The sequence below is a fragment of the Cinclus cinclus genome, chromosome 2 (genome assembly GCF_963662255.1).
Source record: "Cinclus cinclus chromosome 2, bCinCin1.1, whole genome shotgun sequence".
NCBI lineage: Eukaryota > Metazoa > Chordata > Aves > Passeriformes > Cinclidae > Cinclus > Cinclus cinclus.
The window spans coordinates 9,903,701-9,930,372 of NC_085047.1; the positions used below are offsets into that span (position 1 = coordinate 9,903,701).

General features: G+C 37.9%; 1 protein-coding gene across 1 annotated transcript in view; it reads right to left on the minus strand.

Annotated features, from left to right (window-relative positions):
- ROBO2 (roundabout guidance receptor 2) overlaps positions 1-26,672 on the minus strand; it is a 389,500-nt gene that overhangs the window by 341,157 nt on the left and 21,671 nt on the right. The gene's annotated exons all lie outside the window — the stretch shown is intronic.

Sequence of the window (26,672 nt, forward strand, 5' to 3'; positions counted from 1 at the left end):
TAGGTGATGTGTAAGGACCCTTCCATCCCAAACCACTCTATATAGTCTCTGGGCATTTGCCTATTAATTCAGGCACCCAAATTCAGACTGTGTGAAACTTTTGCAGTATTTCCCCTTAGAAAATCTGCACAGCTCCCACAATACCAGTCAGCACCTACTTTCCAAAAGAGAAGCCTCCTGATTTACGTCCAGGTCACATTGTTCCAGCAAGAAATGCCCAGAACTTCTTGCGAACTCATGGTTTGTTAGTGCCAATACCCTTCTAAAACAGAAACATTTATTTTATTACCACTAAATAATGTCAGGTCATGCATTTGCATGCTATAGGGTATAGCAAGTGCTCTGTGAGTCAACTAGATTTTAATCAGTTGTGAGTTTTATTAAACCAATTTTTTCCCTTCTTAGAATGGCTGTAATTTGACAAAACTACAGAACTGAAGAGCAAGAGAAAAGGCTGCATTAATGGCACATTCAAGGAGCGTAAAACTTCCACAGTAAATAGAATGTAAATGCATAGTTCTGCTTTTTTCATCCATTAACTCAATAATATCCCTATTTTCTAGGTCCTGCTCCTGAAAAGCAGCCACACAGCTTGCAAAATACCAAACACATACCTGGATGAACCCACCCAAAATCTCGGATAGCATCAAAGAAGGCAGGAGATGAATAAAGCACTACACTGTCCAATGCATTGTTGCAAGTTATTTATTCCCATTCTGATACTGCATGCATGAACTGCCCGTTTGATGAATCACTGAGGAAAATGAGATCTGACAAACAGCCCCTCTTTCAGCAGCTGTGTACTATGACAGCATCAATAGAAAAACACATCATTGTTTCTAAAATGCCACATTTTTGCCATTTACATTGAGTAAGACATGAAACTCCTTCAGGGAAGAGGCACTATGTTATCATTAAGGCCTGTTGACACTATGGGGGGTGTGCTTTGAACTCTGCTCTGTCATCCCTCTTAATCTGCAACTAATCGCATTCCACTCTGAAGAGAGGGAAGGGCCTTCTGCACATTGGCAGTATTGCCAGTGATGAAATATTGCACCCTTTAAAATCTCATTTGCAGATTGGTTTCATTACCACCCACAACTGGCTGGGATCCATGAGGGAACACACCTGCTCTCATTAGGGCCACGTGATGTCTGCTGTTAGCAGTGTTTCCATGCAAATAAGGGGATAGGGAGATGAAAACTCTGGGAAGTGTCTTGATCTTTCTGCTGGTTGGCTTTCCTACCTTCATTTGGGATGTCACACATGCACAGTCTGTTGATTACTCTAAGAGGTTTCTGATGGACTTTACTGCACATTTTGGCTTCCCTTTTCTATCATGCAGCATTTCCAATCATCATCTTATGCACGTGTTTGTCATTTTCTACTGCAGATGAGTCCTGTAGGCTAAGCAGTCTTCAAAATGTACTGGCCGAGAAAGTGAATTCCCAACTAGGAGTATTTAGCATTATAGAGAACAATTAATTTTTCCTATGAAGTTTTTGGGTATTTAGCATTGCGGATCCATAACATCAAACAGGGATGGTTGTTTTGCACAATTATAGAAAGCTTGAGTTGGAAGGGACCTTAAAAATCAGCTAGTTCCAACCCCCTTGCCATGGGCAAGGACACCTTCCACTTGATCATGTATGTGTGTGTATGTCAGCAAAAAAATCCCTAGTTTAGCGCTGATTTTATGTTTTAATAAGTAATCTACTTGGCAAAATCAGGAATAGCATAAATGTTGAGATCTAAATTACATTTTTTTCCCCAGAACTATTATGGTTCCTTTCCTGTATTACCTCAATAACTTAAAGAATGTATTTATCAATTCAGTTAAAGAAGCTTGCTGTAGTTGCTTTCAGTCCATCAGGCATGAAGATAAACCAAATAAAATTCTTCTAAGTCTAGACAGGAATATCTATTTAGGTTAAATTACCTTTGAAACGGCTTTAAGTTAAATCAGCAAACCTTTGCTGTATATTTAGGACTTCTATAAATCCATATAAACCAACAGGAAAAAGGGGAAAGAAAAGAATCACCACTAGAAAGTCAACTTATTTGTTGCCTTGAGTCGAATATTCTAAAACTCTTAGTTAATCCTTAAAAAGGTTTAAGATTATTCTATAGTTGAATTAAGATTCAACTGAGTTCTGCTTATAAACAATCTGCTTTTAGGGTTTTTTTTTTCTATTAAAATAAAATAAAAAGCTAAAAAATCAGCATCACTATTGAAACTCTGGCAGATTTCCTGTGAGCACCACCCACTCTGATGCACTAAAAACCCATCAAGAAAACTACTTTTCATATTAAACCACTGTGACTGAATGGACTGAGATTAGACTGAGCCCAGAAATAAAAACTAAAAATCCACCTTCTCTGCCTTTTCCATGAAAGGATGGAAATTATAGAAATTACCGGTGGGTATTCAAGTGTTTCTACTTTAACCAAGCTCAGCCCTTGGATACAATAATGCACTTGAATGGATCCAAACATAGCCTGGCTTTCAGTACAACAGCAGAAGGATTAAAAGTGAGTCAACACATTATTTATGATACAGAGCTGCAGAGAACCAAGGCTCAAAAGAGGTGTTGCTAAACATACAGGGATATGGCATCTGTCTCCAACATCTGTTCTCTTAGCAATGCTCTTGACTTGTCCATAGATTCTTCTAAGGCCCTGACATTAAGGTGCACATGACATTTAAACCACAAACAACTTTTTTAAAAGTTAACTTTTCACACAGGAAACATTCGTACTTCTTAATTAGCTCTAATCCAAGATAGTTAAGACCGATATTATAGCCAGAATCACCCTTCCATTGCAGGCAATGAACAGGAAAATTGTGGGTGTAGATAGGTTATAGCAAAGTCATCCTACTTCATCTGTGCTTATTTCAAGGGCCACTTTTAAAACCTATTTGTGTTACAGCATTTAAGCAACTATTAATAAATAAGAACATAATACAGCAGACAGTTTTATGGGAACTCAGAGGAGCATTTGTATCTAACTATATGCAATTCTGAGATTATTTTGTTGATTTTGGCTTATGAAGTGTTTTTAAGAAAATATTAAAAACTCGCTGTGCCCACTAAAATAGATGAAAACTAGTCCACAAAACCATCATAATATAAGATGATGCAGTGCACTTAGATGAGTGTCAATATTATCTGCGTTTGGGTTGTTTCTTGGCTTCTTTAAGTAGATGAGTCTCTGTAGCCATTTGCTACAATAAAGGAGAAGGGATTTAGTGCCTACAAGAATATTCCATACCCAACCCAGTGTGGTAAGAAATGGGCCAAGTAGGAAATGACAGTTTTAGAAACATTCTGGTTCCTTCCCCTGCTCCTTTGCTACACTTAAGGCAGTCCCTATACAGTGGATTACAGAGCATCTTTTCTTTCCCCATTTCCCTTCTTTGATAGGAGGCCTGCTAAGAAAACCACACTCTTCAGCCCTCTGCACTTAAAACCAGATGCTTTGAAGAGCTCAAAGGCCTTAGTTCTCAACCTCCATTTTTAAGAAAGTTTCCCCTATTTCCTTCCCCTAAGCTGCTTTAAAAATCCTGCCTCTAGAGTGAGCACTGCATATTTGTTAATTCTAATTATTTTCCAGGCAGGAAATGAAGCAGTTTTAGGCTTAGGGTAGAAAAAAGCAACTCTTTCCAAGAGAAGTAAAATAATCTCATTCACACTTTCGCCCTTTACAAGTCACACAATCTTCCATCAGTTATACATCTTGCACTCACCACTTCTGTGAAATATAAACAGATGGGTTCTAAATGATTTTTCACAGAAATAGAACTTTCATTCTCAGATGCCTACCTGCAATATATCCTTTAGAATGCTGCCCCTGACAGCTTAAGAGAGAAAGAGCTTTGATTTATCTATCCCCCCACATACTTTTTCTTATTCAAAATCTCCCTTGAAATCAACAGCTTTCTTTAGCTCTACATTAGGCTCTCTCCAGTGTTATTTAAACAATCCCTCCTATCTGTAAAAAGGTTTTTTAAAATTATATAAACACTCTAAAATAATACCACAAATTACATTGTAGTACATACTGTAGAATACAGCATTTTATGCAAAATACTGTATGAGCTTTTTAATGTTTTCTTAAGCACTGTTTATATTTATCCCACAATCTAAACAGCACCTGCAATACAACAATTAAGAGTGGATGTTTTGAAGGTAATAATTACTATAAGACTCAAAAGAAATGAGTACTGTAATAGCAGTAAAGACTAGAGAGCACACTTTTCATTAGTGCTCTGTGTTTGAGCAGTACACAGGAGGTTATGATTCTTGTAGGTATAGTAGACCTGTAGGTACGGCCACAACACAAACAAACTTAAGGTTAATATCAACAAGAAGATTTATTCCATATCAACACCAACAACTTTTTGGCAGAGCACATTCCTGCAACCACTACCAACAGCAGCCTGAAGAAAAACTGGTATAATCATTCTGTAGGGTTTCACTTAACATTGGGACATCTTATTTTGATGTCTAAGCAACTACATCCATAAGCTCCTGCTAACCCCAGACTTGATTTCACCACCAATGGAGAGGCTGAGACTTCAGTGTTGGCAGCTCCCAGAACACTCCCTGTTTGCCAATAGGCTTAGTAAGAGACAGGGCTGCCCAGCACTTTCACATTCTAATGACTGTAGTCATTAGAGTGACCACCAAGGCATGATTAACAGCAAAAGCACTGGGAAGCACAAGAAAATGCAAAGAAATTAAGGAAAATGCAAAGATGACTGGGAAGGAGAGAAGAAAAGGCCCTACAGTAATACCTGCTGCTATTCCCTGGCATTTGTAAGGCTTAACAGGGAAGTTGATGAATTCATGACATTTATTGGACTCAACAAATGGTAAGCTGCGAATAAGCAGCAGGTGGAAAGCAGCGATGAAAGCACTAAATCTTTGATTAGATACAGAAATAATTTGCAGTGCATTTCACAATGTCCCTCTATCCCCCCTCCCTGTAATACAGTTCTTCCATAAAATACTTATTACCTTATCTTCTTCTAATAACCTGAGTCACATGTAGCATTACAGCATCATTTGTGTCTCTATCCCTCTGGTCACACTGGGCACTTTTTTATGCTAAGGGACTCTTGTCTGAGTGCCTTTTTGTACCTTCCTGCCTAAGGACAGGGTTTTATCAAGCCCCATGTTAAATTTACTGCCAAATGCAGGTCTCATTCACCCCAGTCCTAGCAGACTTTCTCTGTCCTGCAGCCTCCAGTTTCTCAGCTCCACATGTTCCCCTGTACTGGACCACTGCAATCATTTGTGTGACCTGTTCGGAACTGGCCTGGGGAGTAATCCAGTTTAAAAGGGATCTGTACAAACTTCTAAATTTGGCTGAACACACATGCACTAATCCACCACAGAGGATTTTTAAAATCTAGATCAGATCCCCCATCTGGAGGAACTCTCTGACTATACAACTCCTTCTGACATGAGAAGGGATAACTGGGGAGACCTGGCAGCGAACAAGGAAGAGGCAAGTTGAGACATTCTTGGCTGCTTATGCTGGCTAATGTACTTTTGGAAAAATAAGGTTTAAATCTCTTCATACTAAAATATTTTAGAAGATATAAAATTTTACATATCACTAAGATTTTCAAACTTAGCACAATTGCACCAGCAAGGCTCACCCCAGTGACTATAAGATTTTAACTTGCACCTTCCTCCTAGCATCCACAAATCCTCCCTGTGGGAGCTAATCTCGCTTGTTATTATTATTATTTTAATCAATATGTTGAGATTTTTGAAGCAAATTCCAGTAGTGGCTCCATAATAGGAGTACATTTGGTATGAGGGCACAGAATTATGAAGCAAGACACAGATAACATTTACACAACATTAGTGCTGAACCAGTAACAACTCATTAAATTTATACCATCTGCCTCCCCCAAACAGCATAGAGCTCTCATCTTAGACTCTGAATACAGATCTAGTAATAATAAATGCTAAACCATAGCCTTGAGGCAGCTCATCTACAAACACTCAGGAATAATGCACTTAGTGTCTCATCCTTCTGGAGAATGCTTCAAAGGTCTGGGAGAGTTTTCCACGTGAAGTGGAAAACATCCTCCCTTTAAAGCATTCTGCAGCCCAGAATCTCTGAGTGTAGCACCGTGCCAAAATTACAGCAAAGGAAGGGAGAACAGACTGTAGAATAAAAAAGACACATGGCAGAGTTATTCCAAGTGCTATATGGGTTCAGTGAAAGTGGCTGCTAGTTCCACAAATCTCAGGGTTAACACCTTACTAGGAACTCTGCTGAGACCCATGGGGCTCATGCTCCATGTCCAGCTCCTCCAAGCCTTTTACACATGGAACTCAGAATCAAGGCATCAGCATTTACATATTGATAAACCACTAACTGCTGACAAAATATATCAAAATTGAGCAAATGGCGATAACTAATGATATTCATAAACAAAGTACATCTTCACCAGCCTGAAAAACTGTAACAGCTGTGTACGGGTAACTTGCAGATAGACCTGACAGGATGGTTAGAAAGCAGGAGGGGGATGTGTGTATAAGAAAAGGCAGAAAATGTTACTTAGCAGTGAGAAGTAAAGTGTGTGAACCAGCCCAGTGAGCACAGAGCTGCTAAGAGAGGGGAAAAAGCAAATTCATAGTCAAGGCAGCTGTTAAAAATTCTGAGACATTCTCCATACCTGAAATTATACCCTCTGATAAAAGTATGCTGAATCACACCCCCTTCATCATTTCACTTCAATGTCTTATACTTATCATCATAACCTCCATACATTTCTAGCTGTGTATGTAGCACAAAACTACAGAGGATAATGTTTCCCATGGTTTCCAATGAGTTAAAATCAGAGTTACTGCAGAGAGAACAGTATATACCCTTCCTAACAGGTTATTGTACAGATTTGTATCAGGGGGCGTAAAAGAAGTCCAGACTGGTAAGAAGAAAATATAAATGAAAATCTGTGTGCTAGCACCAGAAAAAGAGCAGAACAAAAGGTTAAAAGTAATGAACTATATTGATGCTGAAGGATTCTATTCCCAGGAATACAGCTGCAGGATATGATGTTTATGTTAAGACCAAAGATCTGTCCTGTTATTGTCAGTCAAGAGGAACTTTCATCACTTGTCTTCTGTCTTACACAAGCGATCCAGACCTGATTATGTAGAAACATCTTTATCTGAGTGCGTCTGTCAAGTGTGAGTGCAATACAAACAACTTGCTTCAACATTTGATAAGAAAATATCACCTTCCCCTTCCATAAGATCTTGCTTTGAGATGAACTATACTCTTTTCCCTACATTATCTTAATTTGAATTTTTACATTTGAAACCATATGTGAAAGTAAACAGTTCTCCACAGCACCCTAAATCAGATCCCTAAAGGGATCTCTGCATTAGCATGCCTCCCTTCCAAGTCTCTAATTACTGTGAGACCAGACCTTTCATTTGTATAAACATGATGCATTCAAACCTTAGAACATGATGTCAACAATGTTAAGATCCATAAAAATCCATCTGGCACAGAGAAATAACAGAAATAACAGTAAATCCATGACAGAAAAGACATTTGGACAAAATGCTTCAAACTCTGGCTTGCAGTGAAGTTCTTATTCGCACTAAGACTGCTGATGCTACTGATTTCCACTATTTTTGGACACACAAGTCCATCGGACTTGACAAGCCCATTACAGGCTATATAGCCCAAACTGGGAGTCGTACAAGAACAAGCAGAAAAGGTGCAGCATCCAAAAACAATCACCTATTGCTAACACACAAGTTCACTGCACTCCAGTAAGCTCCTTAGCCTTTCTGAAGCTACCATAGTCATGGCAGGCATCCTTTCTAGAAGTTGTGCTTTCTCTCTATTTTTTTTTTTTAGAATCTAATAGTATTTATTTATTTACAGAAAATACCCTAGCAGCATTTGCTGCTTTATTTTGGAGACAGAATCCACCAAGTACAAAGAGATGTAACTGTTGAAGCAGCACTGTTGTCTTGTGAGGTATGCATGCCTCAGTGATCTTAAAATTGCAAATTTAATCCCAATAAAAACTAAGTTACCAGAAAGTGTCATTTGGATTTTAAATATACAAAATAATCAAATAAAATAACTTTTAGTGCTTGAAATACCCATTATATAGGGACAGAGAAATCATCTGGATACTCCTCAACTAGACATAATTTGGAAAGCCAGCCAAGCAGAAATCTCCTCTGTGGTCAACATCCCTCCTCCTGAAATATTAATCTATTCCCTACTGAGACAGGCAGACAATACCCTAGTAGGCAACATGCTAAGCACACCAATTAAGAGTGACTTCACTTAAAACAATCAAACTCTTAAGCAGAGATCATTTTATTCATACAGGGTTTATTCTGGTGCAATCTACTCCAGATATTTTATTTTATACTCCTCCTTCACTATTTAGTTTACTAAATGAGACAACAACATGACACTGCGAGGTTCGTCAGGTATTTTTCCTGGATTCCAGACCCATCAATCATTGGTGATCCTAGCAGTCTTTTCCAACCTAAGAAATTCTATGATCTCCAGGTCCACTACAGCAAATTTTGGGGTCACAGGCGTGAACGTATAGAAATTACCTTGGTCTCTTCCCCCAGTAAGGCTGCACACTGTCCATAAGGGTGTACATTAACTGTATGCACACTATAACACAAAAAAGCAGTTAATATTTAGTGTCCATGTGATACTGGGAAAAGTTAATGTCTTCATCTTACAGATCGGTTACTGAAGCACAAAAAGGGTACAGAAGCCTTGCTCAAGGTCAGGGGAATAGCTAGAGAACTGGAATTATGGCCATTTCAAATTCAGATCTAGCCAGTGTGACAACACAGACCTTGATGAAGGCACTGAGAAAACCTGAGCATTTGCAGGTTTAGCAAGGAGCTGATTTACACCCTGATGTTTTCAATGTATATGTCTGCACTGAGCATCAGAGACAGAAAAAAACATAACCTGTGTTTGTTTACATGATTTTAATTTTTAAAAAATGCAGCAAATGTTCATCTTTTGACTTAGTCTCTCCAGCAAATAACTTATAATAGCTTAGATCACCTTTTTAAACACTGTAAACATTATTTTCAAAGAAACCATGAACAGAGATAAAAAAAATCTGCAGAACAAATGTATACAGACACATTGCTGTAATCAGGTTGTTGTGCCATTAGCTACCCTTGTTAAAATGTTAATGAGTAGCTTGCCATAGGCTTGCTGAATTGCAGTTTATTTCTGAACAGGTCAGCATTTTACAGTCCCTACCCCTCTGACCCCGTTTTAAAGTACTTTGTTCAATAGTTAAAACTCCCTTAATGAAGGCTGCTTCTTTCAAGTGAAATAGGATCACAGAGCATGCTGCACAAGGGCACATTTGAAAATGTCACCACTGGAAACAAAACAAATGGTGTTTTATTAACTGGGTATTAAAATTAAGATGTCAAGGAACAGTTCATACACTCTCTCACACAAAGATATCAAAAGTAGCCATATCCCAAATGCCCAATTAGTTTTAAGATTTCAACCACTAACCTTTCGAGAGAATTCCCTCTATAACAGAGTTTGGAAGTATGTCTTATTTTGCAACCAAGTGTTACTAGAAAGATATTCCCATGCCCCTGCTCACACTATCCCCACAGCATTTAAGGGTAGTAAGTTCCAGATGTGGCCTTGAATGTTATTGAAATACACAGTGAGAGGTGCATCTGAATAACAAAATTATGATAATACAATTTGATTATAGTGGGGAGAAATAAGAATAATACTGAAATAAAATTATCTGGGCAGCTCTAACTGGGAGCTACCATGACTTGGTAGCATATGCTTGTAAAGCATAACTTAAAAACATAAAAAAAATAATGTGTTAAACTGACCAATATTCATCAGTGTGTCTTCTTTGCAGGTAATTTCTTTTTCTCAAGGTCCATTCCTGATGTTATTTATTTTTGTTGTAGTGTTTCACAATGGGCTGCATCCTTGCATGATCCTTGAATAAAATCTGCTCCCATTCAACCAATACATCTTCTCAGTCTGAGAAGACACTGAAGGAGCCAAAAGCATCTTGCAAAAGAGAAATACTTCTAAAATTAAGTGTATGCATTAAGAGCACACATCTCAGCTTTTTTTTTTTTTGCCAATATTGCACATAGTAAGGAAAAGCTACAAAATTTCATGGATCCCATTCAAACAAGCCTACAGTTACTTTTTAATTCTTCTGTAAAAAGAAAACTCAAAAATATTAAACAGAGGTTACACTTCTCATCACTTGCACAATCTTCTAAGCTACCTCTTTCCTATACACATGCATATATATTCAAATGTACAGGTTTACACACAGAAACAGAATGTTAACTTATTTTTTCCTTCTTCTCTATATTGCAATCTTCTAAATTTTCTTTTGTTCTCAATGCAAATGGTCATTGGTTCATCTTCTTTCACCCAGGATGGTTATGTCACATCACTTGACTAATATGCATGCATTTGCCACTAAAAGACATTTTAACTGAGAGCTGTCACATCCGTCATCTCCACTCGGGCTGGTTAAAATTTTTATCTGCCTTCTTGAATTAATTTCAGCTTGCCTGAGCCCAGCAGGGGACTTTAGAGTGGTTTAGTTAAATTCTTCATTTTGAACAAGCATTTTAGAGTCCTTCTATTTAGATTTCCCTCTTGCATCTAATTTTTGTTTCACATTACTGAAACAATGAGGTAATTATACATCCAGTGAAGGGGGAGAGAAAAAAAAAAAAAGCAGACAGATGAGAGAGAGAAAAGAAATTATCCAATTTTGACATTTTCCTGGAAAAGCATTTTCCTCTTGCTTTTCTGCTTTTTATGCGGTTCCCTGTTATTTCACAAATTATCTGTAACTATAGTTAGAAGTGATTAAGCTCAAAAGAAAATATGCAAAATGTAAAGAAAAAAAAATTGCGAGAAGAGAACACTAATTGACAGCCAAAACAAGAGAATGGAAAAGATAAACTAGAAATGAAATAATCTGTCATCAAAATATTTTTTACAGATCATGTCTGTGACAAAGCTGGATGCAACCAAGCCAGTAATCTATCCTTAAAGCATTACTTCCAAAGTATGTTTTTCAGGCAGCAAGGACGTGTGTTAGCAGGTAAGGAGGTTCAAGCTGTGAATTGAATGAGAGGGATGCTAAGAGTCGGAGTAATGTTAGTAAAGGAGCTAAATCTATTGAAAGATGTAGAAAAAAACCTGTGGGAGTATATGCCCAGGACTAGTACTGGTCTCTTGACAAATATGCCAGTGATCATCAATGCACTGCTGTATGTCCTGCACATGTTCAAAAATACTAAAAATCTCACAGGAAAAGTCATCCACCATGGCACAATGGCTAACCTGTAACAAACACTAATGTTGACACAAAAATGTTGGCAGAGCCTTGATAACTCACAGGACTCCCAAACACGTCATTTGCATCTTTGGCTTCTTTATGATGCTATGCTCTTGGGATAAAAGCCTGCAGATATACTGTAGCTGAACAGGTGAAATCCGTCTACAAATACAGATATGATGGTTTAAAGAACTTTCCAAAATCAAACTGACACACAGATTTTGAGTGCCAAAGAGAGAAAATGAGCTTACTAGCATTTAAAAATCTTGAAGGAAAACTACAAAACACACAGAAAAATAAAGCATTAATCAGCACCTATAGAAGAGTCCCATGGGAATGATTTTATTCCTTAACTTGAAATTTCCATCTATAGCTGCAGTATCTTGTGAAGCTGAAATTTCCCTTCCAATTTTACACCTAAAGTAGAAGAGCAGGTAAGACAGGGATATAGTGACTCTTCTACTATGAAGCTTACTGAACTTAACTCTGTTCAGAATAGTAGAAACTCATGGATGTCTTCACAGTCAAACTAGCAGCAGCAAGTCTCAGGTCTTTGCAGCCCTGGCAGGGGTGGCCCCAGAGCACAAGCCCATCGCTCTCTGAGGCATATGTTCAGAAAAGCTGCAGAGAAGGCAAAAGTTACCTCTGGAAATTTTAAACCTGCCAGAATTTAAATAGGGCATGAACTCCCAAAGGCAAGTAAATGGTTTTGAACCCACTGGTTCCACTGGGAAGGAGTCACAATATGGGTAAACTCCCATTACTCCCCTTGAATTCAAAAGGGGTTCTATACCCATGCCTTTGAGTTATTGCATTGCTGTTCCTTAGGTAAACAATCAATCTGATCAAAACAGCTGTCAAAGAAAAAAATCTACTAAAAGGCAGCTGCATTACAATACATGGGTTAATATGAGGAATAAATAATATTTCTAGTAAAAGCTGACTGAAAAAAAATCCTAAATATTTTTGCGCTCAAAAAAGACAGGCAAGTTAAAAAAAAAAGTCTTAGTATTTTTAAGCTTAGTGGCCTTAAAACTTACCAATCTAACCATCTGGAAACTTTACAGCTATTATTATAAATTCTTATTTAAATGGCAGTTAAACCCATTGCTGACATGAAATTAGTCATGCAAGGGCCTGCAGATGTACTTCCTTCTGCCCAAGCACCAAAACTCTGAATGCGAAGTCCAAAAGTGTTCATTTGTTCAGGCTGTGTGGGTCACAGAGACAAAACAGCTCCAAGACTTCCCTGTGCAACACAAGTGGTGGAGCCTTCCCAGAATTTATTACGCTTATTCAATTGCAAATGCTGCTCTACTCTACAGGACGGACCACGTTTTATCTGCCATAGATGAATGTGCAAAATAGACCTCAGGAATGTGTCTTGTTCTTTCTTTTTATTCTCCCTTTTGTCAGATTGTCAGTACCAACAGCTGTATGGGACAACAAACTAGAGCTGAAACTTTGGAAGAAGCTCATTAGAAGCACTGGCTCATTTGCAGTAGGAGAAAAGCACAGAATTTCTCTGATACAGTAATGACTTATATAAAGTAAATCAACTGTAATATGCTAAAATACTTACTGAAATTACATTTTATAGCATGAAAATTTTACCTTATGGAAAGGTTTTACAGGACTACTTGAAGCACAATATGAATTTAATAACAAGAGTTCATTTTGAAAATCACATTTAAGACCCTTCCCCACATAAAAGAAGCCAACATTCCTATTGCAGAGTAACATAAAACTTTCCACCATCTTAAATTTTTGTTGGCGCTCATCAAGATATAAAGATAACCCTAAAAAAGAGGAGAGGGAGAAAGGAGGGAACAGTGTAACTCTTATAATTAGGTGCGCATTTGGCAGAAGATTCCACTGACAAGTCAAGAGAGACTTATAATAGCTCTAATTTCACAAAATTTGGCAACTTATTTAATTTACTCTCCTGTAATTCTGTGTATGAAAGCATCCATTGAGTTAGAGTTGCAATATTGCAAGAGTATCCTTGGATCCTTTGATAACCCAAACCCTACTTTCAAATGCAACACACAGGGTTCATATTCTCAAAGGTATTCAGATGTTTAACTTTCCTCTATCTCCTTCTGAAGGACTACACATAAAAGACCCAAGCTTTAGGAATTTAAAACCAGCTGGAATTAATAAAGCCTATATATCAATTGAAAATGCATCATTTGGGAACCAAAATTTTCAAGCATTTTCCCAATGGCAGAAAAGATTATTTGATATATCCATAGAGTATAAGGGTAGACATTGGCTAATACAGCTAATATCTAGTTATTAGGGACCCTTATCCCACAACACTTTTTTATTCAGCTCTAGAATGGGGATTACATTCCTATCCCTTGCAAACAATCACCCCTACCTCAATAAAGCCACATCATGAGCAAGAATACCCGAATTAGACATTTTCTATATACAGTGCTTTAAGGCAAAGTGTGATTTCCAAAGTGTGAGTTCCATAGCACAGCCTGAAGCAAGAAGGAAAGAAACACATGGAAGAACCAAAACAAGTTGGACATGAGTGAAGGTATTTGGTATCTCTGAGACTAGAGGACAATAATAAATTTTCTCTGGGCAGCTACAAGCAAGAAATCCAGAATGTGGCCCTGCACCTACTTGTATTGGGTTGACCTGCAATAAGCTTTTCCCGTACCTTACTCAAAACACTGAAAAGACAAGAAATACACAGTAGCACGTGGAATCTATTTTCCTATGCTTCTGCTCCCACGTGCTCATATTGCAGATTCAGTATGAGAAATGCCTACCAAAAAAATAAAAAGCCTTTGATGAACAAGGTTAAATGTGGCTCCTATGCATAGTAGGGAAAAATCAGAGGACCCTCCTCCATAACAATTGTAAACCTATGCCTACAAGACCCAGCAGACTGGATAGATTAGATTTGTTAGCTGGTATCAGGGTGGATTCTGTCATCTTTACTTATGCTGAATAGCACTTCTATAAGCTTTTATTCTAAGTAAGGTTCTGTTCAAGAAAAGCACAAATTCCCCTACCGCCCACAAAGGAGGCAATCCTTTTGCACCAAAGATCAAAGCCAAGAATTAAAACAAATAGAAATATCTGACGCCTTTTGTGGGCCACGATCAACTGTCCACATCTGTAAAAATCCCCAATCTCATAAGACACTGGTGGATTCTGCCAATGCCTCCTCTGCCTCCACAGCATCCCTGTGCCTTGGCTCCTCCAAGCAGCCTAATGACAAGCGGTGCCTGGCGGTGACTTCCCAGCCTGCCTCCCTTCCCTCCCCCTTTTCCTTGCCTCTCTGTCAGCTCTTTGGATTCAAACATGCCCAGCTCATGCATAAGCAAACAGGTGCAAGGCCGGGCTCTGCCAAAGCCCAGGCAAGCGAGAGGTACACGTGTAGCTCGCTGATTGTGGCATGCTGCTGATAGAAGGCGACAAGGCCAGACAATAGGTGGGGTCAGTAGGTGGCTCTTTGATTTCCCTGGCTCTCCACAGAACAGCAGCATGGGAGTTTGCCTGTGGGGGACGAACACTGCCTTTCCATGGAAAACATGAGAGCACTGGGGCCACAAAAACAACAAGCGTCTGGAAGGCCAACTTTGTTTCTTACCAGGAAAATTGATAATGCAAATCAAGATGTATTCTCCCCACCAGCCTCATCTGCTTGGGAGGAGATAATTAACTGTGAAAACTTCTCAATAAAACAAATAGCTCTGTGTGCATTATGAGTTTCCAATATAAAATGCTATACTTGGCAACCTAAATGTAAAAATGGGCTCTTTTTTTATCAGAAGGCGATTCCAACTAGCGCCTTACCACATCAACACATACCATTACTCCTTTTACACTCTCTTTGGTTTGGTTTTGGTTTTTCATCCTACTAGATGTGGTGTTAAGTCATTACAAACAACTTCAACAAACATTCAGGATTCTGCTGTCTCAGAAGTATCGATTGTGTTTTGATGCTGTTGGTCAATGAGCCAACATTACCTCTACCTCAAATCATGTGCCCACTTTCAAAGATGTTTACAGTAAGACGACAAGTTCATTAAATTTAAAAAAACAGAGCAACCAAGCAAGACAGTTGGTTTGACAGGGTAACAAGGAAAGCTGAATGAAATGCCTGAAATAAATAACTATGGAAACTGTACCAAGCCCACCAGCCTAATCGCCACAATACCAGTTCATCAATTTAAAACATCAAGAACCACTGTTGGCTTTTTTTGTTTTGTTTTTTTTTTTTTCCCCGAAGCTGCTTTTCATCTAACTTTTTAATTAACCACATAGTCAGAAAGAAACAGCCATTTTTTAACTCATTGCTCTGAATCACTATGAAACAGTTACCAAAGTTTACAGGGCATCATAGCACATATTCCAGCTATGTTCTAAAATACCAATTTAAGAAGAATAGTAGAGATGCAGAGTTGAACTATCTGGGTGGAATAGGACATTCCTTGACTACTTCACTCCCTTATTTCAAAGTGTTCACTCTCTGAAACTGTGAAAAACTGGATCACTTAAATATTTTGTATTTTGAAGTTTCGAATAAACACCTACATTTCACATGACAAAAACACCCCATATAGTGGTATATGGTATAATACAAAAGCACCTAGATCCTCCAGATGCCAAATCCTCTATGTACCTGAGAATGGGACATGAAATTTAGCAGCACCAAAGAATTTATGACCATGAAGCAGTTGATAAGATCTTAAATTTAAGTGCTGAACCTTATTTAACCTTAACTAATCATATCTGACAATTCTGCTTTGAAAAAGTATAATACTTGCTCACATGTTGAACAGTTCTTGCCTCACCTGTAACATGAGCCCTAAATAACCTGCCACATGACCTGAAATGGCATGGAGACACTATTAAAACATACCTAGACCTGCTGCTGGGTCTAGAAATGTTTTCAGCCCTTTGTCTCTCATATGCAGTTTGTCTCAGGTGAATTCTGAAGTGCAGAATTCTGAAATTTGGCCTGATTAATGGACATTTGTGCTGGCAAGTTTTGCTAACAGTGGGAACTCCTCCACTTTACAACCTTTCTCTAAAACACTTGTACAAGACTAACCAAAATACGGCCTTTCACTTGACAAACTTATCTGCCAAACTTCAGCTGTCAAACTACTACAGCAAACTATTTTTAATTTTCTATCTGCTTTTAGGTACCTCTGTGAGGTACACAGGTATTAAGATTTAAATGATAGATATGCCCTGTAAACTACAACTTTCTTACTATGACCCATTTTCTAAGTGTTTTGAGATGGATTAGGGTAAAACAAAACAATCAGGTGTACAGACAGCTCATTTTATCAACATGCTCCAATAAACCAAGGCATTAATAAATAATTACATCCCTCTCTCACAAATACCACCAGTACCAGGGGACTTGATTTAACTATGTTTGTCATAAGATTAAGCATCAAAATACAAAATCAAGTTTTTATTTCTCATATGGCTAAATCCACAAACTTAAATAAAACTACAAATCCCTGTTTACAACTCCAGTAACCTCTATGATACTCAGTTATCCAGAATCCTATCTACATTCATAACACCTTTCTCCCTTCACCATCATTTACTTCAAATGCTAAAGCTAATGACCATTTGAATTCTCCACTTCGGAGGTTGAATAACAATGGCTTACACAAAGCATTAAAAACAGGTTATTCATAGTTATCATTACTGCAGTGACAAATATTCCCCCTTCAGTTTGGTGACCTCAGATTTCATATAGCAAAGCAAGATTTTCACCTAAATTAAAAAGTGACTTCAAACTCAGTATTTCTGTCATAATGTAAAAACTGTACTAAGGACAAGAGTCACAACAGTCCTTTATCTGTTTATGTATAAAACAGGAAAAGTCAAGATATAAGTTGATATGATTTTTTTTTTTGTTGTCAAGCGATCTCCACAAAAATTATGTAGAAATAATAATACACAAGTAAAAAGACATCTAAAATATAGACTGTATTTTACCTTGAAATAAAAGGTGTCTCAATACAGGAAGCACCTGGTGAGTCTTCTGGATAACTGGCAATGTAACCAAACTATAAAACTTTACTGAAGTGAACTTTCAGTATGACTTTACAACCTTTTTTTTTTTTTTTTTTTTTTTTTTTAGTTTTCACTTCCAGTGTATTCTTACATTATGTTAGGTGTGTAAACACACATGTAGAACAAGTTCTGCAACCCAACTTCATAGTTCTCATTTTCAAAGTAAAAAAAAAATAAAATAAAATACATGTGCAGAGTCAAGTTGATTAATTTTAGTTTCAATTTGTAAGCTATTTAATCCTACACTGGATGAAGATCACTTTTGTAAAGGGAGTTTAATTAGAGCAGAAAGCCAGCAGAAGCAGCAAGCAGTGGCAAGCTATTAGCAAGCAGTTAAATGAGGACAACAAATATATGACTCCCGTACCACACGAGGGGACAGTATCACTGAGATGTGCAATGCTCAGCAAGCTCTGCTTGGTGTCTCCTGAAACTTTCCCTGCTGTGTTATTTCATAGCATGCATAATCAGTAAACACTGAATATGGGAGAAATATGGCACCGCCGGTGTTACTCACGGGATTTTACCCAAGGATGCAGCAGAAATGAACAATCACTCAGCCAGCCTGCTTGGCCTGCCTCTAATTTATCATAGCTTACATCTCATGCCTGCCAGCAGAGCTGAATTCATATGTTATTGTCCCAAACCTGTCACTTTCTGGACTGCTTTTTAATCTTCCTCCTAGAATTACATTCAGAAAGGTCACTGCTATCCAATTAGAACCTTATCAAAGATGCACATGCAGGCTGGATTCACGCTTATCAAGAATGGGTCATAAATCCAGAAACTCCACATCACACAGTACCATTACCATAATGAATAACTCCCACGGAAAAAAAGTGTCAAAAAATGCTTGTGTATTGCCAGGCAAGCGTCTGACTGTATTTCTTTATAATCTAGAGCAGGTAAATGAGTGAAAGGGTGGTTTATAATTACAGGAAGGATGGAAATCAAAGACCATGAAATTCAGGAACACCTTGAATTTTATACAAAACCCGATACTGCATATGTTTCCACAAAAACAGACTTCCCTGTCTTTTATCCTTAAGTCTTCAAATGTGTGTTTTCAAGATGATTTGTAAGAATGGCTATCATTAATGTACCAACATTTATTGCTTTTTCTTCTATCTCAATGTCTTTGGAACTTGTGAAGAATCACATGTGTAGTCTTTTATCAATTAATTTAATCAAGTTCAGAACTTGAAAGAGGAATTTGCTTTCAGTCTTCTGGTGCAGGGACATCAATCCGTAAATACAACCCATACATACATCCATACATTTCTACTATTGACCTTTGTAAAATAAGTTTTTTCCATATGTCACAAATAGCTTAAGACATGATGTAGTGTAGGAGCCAGTTGAAACGGGAATTATTTAGTAAACACAGCCTAGGAAAATTAAGAGTGAAAGGCATTAAACACAAAACAGATTTTTACACTGCCTGTGCTTCCAAAATTTCACCCAGCTCTCTATTTTGACAAAGTGCATTTTCAATGCTGTCCATTCCAGAAGCAAGAAAACAGCACATCTTTGTCTCTAAAACCTCCACTTGGTTAAATAATCACCTGGAAACACCAAACATTTTCAGTCCCTCACACTTGTTTACAGGGATTATACTGATTTACAAACAGGATCAAAGCAATTCTCTCAAGAGGATAAGCAGATGAAAGAACTGAGTAGGTTTAAGAACTCCTGTAAGAACCATTCACTCTTTCTCCCACCACACCGCCAACTGCATTGGTCAGTGTCTGGGAGAGGTCCAAGTAGCGGAAGAGGAATACGGAATAAAAGTTTGTTGGTTTTTTTTTTTTTTTAAAATCAGAACCAGGCTCTGAATTAGGTATGCATTTTATTTAACAGTATTCAAACAAAGATATCTATAAAGATTTGTCTTAACTGAGGCATTTACAATCTTGAAGAACGACAAATGCACTAAAAGTACATGTTTAATATCCTGGATATTAATGTTAATTCCTGGAAATTAAACTGGGAAATATTTCACAACATAATGTATCTGAAGTACTCCTCCCTTCCCAATTCTCTCCAGTTTGGTTTGGACTTCCATATGCCCACAAAGAAGTGAAGATGTGCTCTCTTTTTTTTTTCCCCTTAATTAAATGTTGACAAGTATAACACCTGTAAGATTATTTACTCACATAAGAGGCTGTCCAAATTTGCCTTGATTGGAAAGTAATTGAACTTAGTTTATATTTATAGAAAAAAATACAGACAGAAAAGAGTGATTTGAGAAAGGCTGCTGCTCCTATCCAACTTTGTGATGAGTAAGAAAACTGCAAACTTCTCTAAACTCACCACAGCAAAAAGAATGCTTAAGAATGCTTTGCTCTGCAGTCGCACATGGAAATTATTCTGCTACAGATTTTTGCATTTATATTATATCAGTGATTTGCTATGCAGCAATAATTTAAACTGAAATTTAAAACCTGGTTTAAAAGAGGGAAAAAATTCATGAAACCCACACTAACCAGGAGCACCCAAGGGCTCAAGCAATTCAACCCACAGTGACATGACTGCTTCACATGGATATCTGATGGACAGTCATCTGTAACAGTGCCAGGGTTCACAGCCTAAGAGTTCAAATGTAAGTTTTCTGGGACACAGATGGTCTTTTTGTTGTGCCTTGACATTGTTTATAACATTGGGAAGCCATTTCTCTAGGCCTCAGTGTAGAACAAGTTGTAGTTAATACTAATAAAATCCAAATTTTAAGAGAGAGTAATGGATCTCCTTATGGGCAATTACAACAGAAAGGTCACAAATTACAGGGCATGGAGCAAGAATTCCCCAATCCTGCCCAGATATGTCTCCTTCAGGTCAAGGTTAGGGTGTACTGGAAGCACCACAGCATTTTTATTTTTTTTTTTTATCCTGTCAACAACATCCCGCTCCTGTGATAAATTAAGGACTCAAGGCTGCAGGTCACTTTTGAACCCTTCATCAGTTATAAATTCCCCTTAATAACAAGCAGAACTCTGTTAAACCTAGTGATTTACAGTAATAAGGATGGCTGTACCATTTTTGTAGAATATCTGTTAGCTTATTTTATAATAGCCAGAATTTACAGAGCACTTTAGTAACATAAAGTAATTCATTAGATCCTCAACTGTTTCTATTCAAAATTCTAATGATGTAGTCAGTATCATGAGCAATCATCAAATGCCCACTGAGACTTCTATGCTTGACTTACAGTATCAGATGAGCTCACAGAAAGCAGTCAGCAAATCCAAAAGATTCTTTGTTTATTTGCATCACCCAATTATGTTCTTCCACCATTCCTTCAACTCCTCTCTGTAATCCTGTTGGGCATATGACTAATTTCAATAGCAGCATATTTTACATTGGACTGAAGAGTGCATCAATACTCACTTTTCAAGAGCATTAACTCAAGCATAGTGTCTCAATTAGGACCATCAAGTAGTAAAGAAATGCTCAACCTTGAATCAAATCAGACTCAAGATGACAAAAACAAACAAAGCCACAAACCACAGAACCTCCTCTAAGAGCCAAGGATATTCTAGAGTTACTGATTTTGTAATCTATACTGATGATAATTGTTAGCATTCATATGTTGGAAATTGTCTCCTGACATAAATACAACTTTTTACAAAAGAAGCTTTGCAGGGGTACAAAAATGGAGGCATTCAGTACTCTTTAGAATACCCTGGAGTTCTGGGGATTAGAGCATTCTCTCTCTCAAAGCTAAATTAGTGCCTCCTGGCTATTTCGCTTATCATGCTTACACTATTTTCCTCCTAGTGGAAATACCAAGAGGAGAGGGAGGAATACTAACTTTGGATACTCATTCTAGCTGGGGAAAAACTGTCACTGAACCTGCTAGGCTCTGCAATATAAAACAGCGCTAAGTTTTGAGAGAGGAACTGAAGACCAATTTTATCCAAATACACTGGAACTTTCACTCTGAGATGAAACTTGTGGTTTCGTTAACATTTTCATGAAAAAAAAAAGCAAGGTATTGGTAATACATTCATCTCTACGTTATCAGGTGCTGTTAACCCTGCATTATTACAGAAATTACAACAAGTAAATAATATTCTCTTCGTATCAGAAACCTCAAAGTTTCAAACAAGGATGAGAAGCAGAGAAATATATTAAATGCCTAAAGATTATAATTCATAAAAAGTAGATGACAACTGAGGTCATGCAGATTTCCTAGATGGAAATCAGTTTGGCCCAGGGACATTCTGTATCCTCTAAGTGCTGTTCAGAGAGAGATTCAGCCAAGGACAGAACAAGAACCCCCTCTGTTACTCTAACCTTGGGTTTGCCAGGGCCCTAAGTGCATTCTAACACCTCCAAATTGCACAAGCCAAAACAATGTCCAGAGGACCTGAATGAGAACATTTGATAGCTTTAAAGAGAAAGAAGTGTGCATAAGAAAGTTTTATTCAAAGAGGTCATTTGAGGGTCAAAATAGGATTTTAATTATCAAGCCTTTTTTGCAAGCATCCATTGCTGCTAAAATAACAAAATAAATACAAACCGATAAAGCTGTAAGAAGGAAGTTGCTGAGGAATTTCCATCTGTTATAAATTGGGTACCATTGTTACAGCAGACTATTCTACTCTCTAGTCCACAACAACCAGGTTTTATATGCATTTAAGGCAGTTTCATCAAGTAAACAGCATTGGTACTGTTCAGTGACTCTCACTGCATAAGAAGCACGCACGCTCAAAAGCAACACTAACAGGGAACACTTTTTAAACCAAAGCTGTACCACACACAGACAAAACTGCTTTAACAAAAGAGAAATCCAAGTGCCAAATAATCCAGAACAAAAGATCTAAACCTGCTGCTCAGAAGGAGGCTGGCTATATCACATCTCACTGTATTATGATCAACACATTCACAGAAAAGAGGTTATACACTCAATGAAACATCTGACCACATGATATTCGCATTAGGAAATTAGCATCCCACAAATTAAACTTGGCACGTACTAAGTGGGTTTGAAACAGGTAATTGATAAATTCAGAGAAAGAGATATCACTGGGGAATCGCCAGTGAAAAAGCAGGTTCCTAGTGGAGTCATGATGGTATTGGTTCACACCCTCAAAACAATTCAATACCTGCCAGTAATCGAGAAGAAAATATAAGGTCATTACTAATCCAATTTTCAGACAACACACACTGCTGGATAATGAAGTGGCAAGCAATCTATACAAATAAACACTGCTTTGTAAACTGGGCACAGTTCAAGATTCACAGTTAAGATCATGTTTCAAAACAAACAAAAAACCCCCGCAATAACAGAACAGAGTATCGTATGGTGGAGGAAAAGGGAAATAATCCAGGGGACAAAAACTCCTGATTTAACAAAGCAGATAAAAATTACTGAAATGATAACTGGATATAAGAAAATAGCAGCACTGTTCACTCAGTGAGCAACTGCCAATGATTATGCTATTCCTGTGACATTCTGCCCAGCATTACTGTCCACACTTTTAAAGTACACTAAAAGCCCCACAATTTTCAAATTATTTGTATGTCCTTTTTTGTGAAGTTTGAAAATCCTAATCTCTACTTTGATACTCAATAAATTCAAGATGCTAAAAATATTTAAGGTGGTAAATATTTATGCAAGCTGCACTTTTCCAAGGCTTCTTCCTTCGGGTGACATTCCCACTCTAGGATTTCAGTCTTTCATTATTGGAAGTTGGCACTAGGAAAATTCAAATTGCAGGTTAATGGATTGGGGGTTGTGGGGGATTCTTCCCGTGTAAATGAAGCACACTTGCAAAAGTATTCTGTAACCTGAAAAAAAATTTAATCACTATCTTACTTCCCTCAAAACTGCCTCTGGATCCAAAGACAGTGGATTTCAGGCACTCCAAAACCATCAGACTGCCATCTAATCAGTGCTTGAAAGCTGTACTTACAAGAAAGCACCTGAAGATGTGAATTCCATTTTACAGGCATTCCACACAGCTATGCAGGGAAAGTAAATGTCAACTGCATGAAATAGCTGCAATATTTAAGATCTATGACTTCTAAGAAATACCTCAGAATGTGGTGTGGGCAGCAAAACTATTTTCCCCACAAAAAATTCAGTTTGTATAATTCAAAAAGAAGCATGATCTGAAGCCCAACAGGGACAGAATACTAAAATTCATAAAGTTTTACCTTTGGGTCATCTCAATATTAAAACATCCTAAAGGAGATGTGATTTCCCTCACTTGAAATCTTTACAGAGGCATTTCAATATTGATTCAAAACAACACATAACAAATTCAGACCCTAAAAAAAAAGCATGCATTTTTCCAGCCACACATTACTGATTCTACTAAAGAAGCTGTGGTTTGGGTTATGCAGGATGTCAAGCTACATGATTTTGAAAATGTTGACTTAATTTATTCAAATTATATAATTCAACACCAAAATGGCAATTCAATTTCCCTTGCTCAGCAAGAATGTAATTAAATAGTTTTGAAACTAAAACTTCTTAATTAGATGCCCACATGCAGGGTAGGCAATAGTTCTGGGAAAATAGCAATAATTAAAAAGTGTGCCATGTTTTAACTTTTACTGCAGTTTTGAGAGAAAAATATAAATTTCAAAAGAGTTGAATTATGTGACTGGCTCATTTCTTTCCAAAGCTCACCTGCTATGCTGTCTACAGCTTGAAGACATCCAGAAGGAAAGCTATCCTGGTACAGGCTGCTACTCCCATTATGGGGAAAAAAATCTCCCAGACAGTTACAATGTCTTGTTTTGCTGTTTGACTGCACTCATGATAAATTAAACATTGATAAACAAACAGTTTTTGGAATGGTCACATAAAGACACACAAATATCTTGAACAGCATTGAAACTTGGCTAATTCTCCTCTCTACTCCTATTTTCCCTCCCCAAAATTTCAACTAATTCAAGAAAATCAAGTTTTTTACTGCCAATGAATTGTGGAAACCAAACAACTAGGTAATATCATAAAAATACATTTCCACTGGTATCCTCTGATTGGAGAAAACTCAATATTGCTTTACTTTTGAAATATGAGAACTGCCTTTCCTCCCTCTCCCATCTGTTTTAGTGATAGTTAAACCTCTAAATTATGGTCAATACGCTACCACCACATCACCACCAATTGCAAGCTGCTCTTCTAGTCACACCTGCAAACTATTGTCCCATCATTTCCTGCTTTTGAGGCTCCCAGTAGAGTTGTCAAAAGTCTGGAACTGCTGTGTGAGACCCTCACAACTGTCTTCTCCCCTGATCTGTGGGACACCTCAATTCCACAGCTGCCACTGTGCTCCAGTTAATGACACCGTGTCATCTCCCTAGCTCGCTTACCTGCCCACCATGCAAACAAATGGAGACTAGAAGGGAACATAGGGAAGTGAGCAGCAGATACCATATTCATCATAATCACTATGATACACAGTAGAAGAAAATCAATTCCTCTTAATCGAATAGAGTGACTTATTAAGGGTTATAAGTCCTGGCTAGAGAGCTGTACTGATTGGATTATGCTGGGAGAGAAATTAGCAATGAGCTCTTGAACTCTCTTTCCTTTTGTCTTCTGGCTCAGAGTTGCTATTAAATGATTATCTTATGAGAATCTTAGTAAGCAAGTCATGCTCTGATCAGGGAGAGCAGCAGGAAGAAGGGGACTGAAAAGGCTCCTGAAGTGTTGACAGACAGTGATGTGAACGAACAAAATACGCCCATCGTAGCATTTCTGACTCTTGATTGAAAGAGCACAGCAATGGTACCTCAGACAAACACTTGAGACTCCCCAGAACAACCCTCCTTCAATTCAGTACTGCCTCAGCCACTTGACAGACTGATAAGAAAGTGCTTTGATTGTAACATACTGCAACTGCAAATTAAAACTGTCTCAAATTCCAGTTCACAACACATTTTTCTTCATTTAGGACTTATTTTTATAGATTATATATTTGGTGAACCACAGTAAGTGTTTACAAATCCTACTTAAGAGATTAGGAGGCAAAGTAAAGGTAGAATAGAGCTGTAAAAATAAACATTTAAGATGAGAACTAGCAAAAAAGGGTTTCTCTTTCCCATTAAAATAGCAGATGGCTATCCTGTGCTTGGAGTCTACTGCTGACTTTTAAGTATTAGAGTAAGATCTAACAAACCCTAATAGGAAACCTGAGACTAGAGAGTTTGTGTGTTTAAGCTGGAAAAAAATATGCTGTCCCAGTTCTGGGCAGGACAGAGCTCATTTCTTCTACAGCAGTCAGGTGCAGTGGTGCTCACCTGCAGCCCCAGCTGCTGGGAGGCTGAACCCACTGGATTGCTTGAGCCCAGGAATTCTGCTGCGTGCTGGGCTGAGCGGCCATGGCCATTCCTGAACTTTATTTAATAGCACCTTACCTCAACACCAGGGGCCTGGGCAAAGGGACTCTCTCACTTCCCAGAAGAAAGCTTTTCTGACATTGTTTTTCACCATTGAGCTTGGTTAGTGTTTTGCATGTAAATCGCCTTCTCTTCGTACACCTTTGTTAGTTATTTTAGCTTTTTTTTTTTTGCTATTACTGTTTGTTTTCTTATCTCATTGCTGTTTCCAGTAAGTTGTTCTTACCTTACACCTTCATTTTACCTTCATGTCTCCAATTCTCATCTCCACCCCCAGAGCAGCAAGGGATGGGGGAACCAAGTAAGCAGTGTTTTGTTTGGGAGAATCTCTTTTGGGGTGCTGAACTGGGGAGTACTACTGCTACATCATGACAAATGCATAGAAATGATGCTTCCTTTGACTTTTTGAAGTGACAGTCTCTAGAATTAATCAAGTTCTGTGCCAGCAGCCTTCAGGATCATCGTGACCACTACAGATGGAATGAAAATGAACCATAGCTTTTATTAGCAACCACAGGCCAGGCTATCCCTGGTGCATTCCTACAGCAAAAATTCTAGGGAAGCAAATGATACAGAGTCCATGCATGTCAGCTAATGATCTGCTTCACTAATCTTGAAGTTCTTTCAACAGCCTTCCTGACACATTATAACCAAAGTATTTTAAAGAGTCCAGCTATTTGTTTCACATTATTGCAGCTCTGTGCCTCAGTACGAATTCCAAGGGGGAAAAGCTTGGGAAATATAAAATTTCATTACTGCAGTTCTTAAAACAGTCTGTCTGAAGCTTTAAGTTTTGTGCAATGATCATATTTGAGCAGAATAAAATGTAGCTGAAAAGAGATGACAAGCTCTGGATGTC